The following is a 2,426-nucleotide window of genomic DNA, read 5'->3' on the forward strand; positions in this document are numbered from 1 at the left end:
AGTACTGTGTTCACTGAAAAACATTCAATGAAAGATTTATCGACTATTTTCTGATTCCACCTTGAACTACTCCGACTAGTTTGCAGTACTGTTTTCAGAGGAAAAATATTCAATGAGAGATTACCTGACAATTTTCTGATTCCATCTTGAGCTGCTCAGAGCATTTCCTATTTTCTTGACAGCAGAGTGACGATTTTTATACAATGGCTTAAAACATCAATGTAAATGGAAAACCAGCTAATTACAATAAAAGACTGAAACAGAAATTAGAAATGACACATGAATTTTGTTTGAGTTTTGATATACCCACTGATATAGTTCAGCTATGTGCATATAAGTAAAAAATAGAAGCCTGTTGAAATCTAGATTTTACAAAACTGGTATCATACAAATAATACAGAGATGAAGGAAATTATATATAGGCAACACGCCTCCAAAAATGGACATTCCATTGTATAGTATTGTCTATTTTGTTTACTTATTTGACGAAAAGTCATCTGTATATCAGCAAATTGTAAGTATATATATATATATATATATATATATATATATATATATATATATATATATATATATATGTATGTATATATATATATATATATATATATATATATATATATATATATATATATATATATATATATATATATATATATATATATATATATATATATATATATATATATATATATGTATATATATATATATATATATATATATATATATATATATATATATATATATATATATATATATATATATATATATATATATATATATATATATATATATATATGATGACTTCACATATGTTCATATACATTACACATGCACAACTGATATGCATTAAAAAAAAAACAATATTGATCCATTTTCAAAAGGTCCATATATCAATATCAGCTGGTTACCTGCCAAAAGGTGCTACAGGAAATCAAGCAAATCCGAGAGGCAAGAAACTCGGAAACCTTAACCACTGTGGTGAATGTTATATACATATATACATCATGCAAACAGAATGCACTTTCGAAATTCAAGTAGTCTAGCAACTATGTGATTTTTGCATTTTTTACAGAGAGAGAGAGAGAGAGAGAGAGAGAGAGAGAGAGAGAGAGAGAGAGAGAGAGAGAGAGAGAGAGAGAGAGAGAGGATTTCTGTATGTCAACAAGCTAACTATGCTTTCAGAAAACTGGGACAGTTCTACATTTGAAGATGGCAAACAGAAGATTAATATCTTTGTCTTCAACACCGGAAATCATTGAAGAAAAGTAATATAAAAAACAACCTTTCTGAGGCATTCTGATATGTTTTGATATTTCTCGTCACTCGAGGCATCTGTTTATAACTGCACACAAATAGTTCTTGTCCAAGTGATTCATTCTCAGACATGGAAAACTTTGTTAAAGGTTCAATGAATTGTGAGCGTACTTCTGTCAAATGGCAAAAGCGTTATAGCTTTCACTTGTAAAAAAAAATTTGTAAATGATCTTTTATCATACCACATCACTGATAAAGGAATGACTTATAATTTGGACCTCATTTTAAATTGTACTGGCTTCTCGAGTGGTTTTACTATGAAATACTGTGAAATTAAAATGTATGAACTGCTCAAGCAGCATTATAAAAATGTTTACCTTAATGATGTTATGAGGAGCACATTTCACCACCAAAATTTAGTTAAACGTTCATAACTGCTTGCTCATTTAAAGTGGCAGATTTCCTTGTGTATAACTGATTACTCTGTAGCACACGAGTAAAAGCGTCCTCATAAAGGTTATATACATGCAGAATTTACCAAGAAATCTTTTTGCTTGTGAAATTTGCCATGAAACCATGACAAGTTTTGGAAAACTTCTCTGAAAAAATGTTGAATTCACGATGGATCACTTGCTGAACACACAGTAACGAGGTTATGATAGGTCACCAACACACAAAGAAGCAAGATCTAAATGCTAGAGTCTAAGAGCAATTTCATTCATCTCCTTATTTTACACTTTACAGTAATAAAGCACGTGGGTTTGAGTTTCCCGACCTGGTCGTCGAGTTTATCACGAGAAGGGAATTTGAATACGAAGTAATATTGGGCTCATGTTTGGGGACATTCCTCAACCAGGTTTGTATAGTTTTGGGAGGAATGTCTCGACGCTTGTATTCAAGCACCCATGCCGTGAGGCTAAAGTTTTTCTATGCACAGAAACATATATTTCATATGTTTATACGAAATATACATGTACATGGAATTATATATATGTGTATATATATACAAAATTTTATTTTAACAATGGTGTAATGAATGCTGTATAAATATCCTCTAACTGACAGATGAGACCTACAAGACTCCGAAGGTATCACATATAAAAAAAGAGGTTGGTCTATTTTCATTTTTCCAAGAACAATGCTATATTATACGCAATTATCTTTTATAAGCG

This window comes from Macrobrachium rosenbergii, chromosome 20, assembly GCF_040412425.1.
Source record: "Macrobrachium rosenbergii isolate ZJJX-2024 chromosome 20, ASM4041242v1, whole genome shotgun sequence".
Classification (NCBI taxonomy): Eukaryota; Metazoa; Arthropoda; class Malacostraca; order Decapoda; family Palaemonidae; genus Macrobrachium; species Macrobrachium rosenbergii.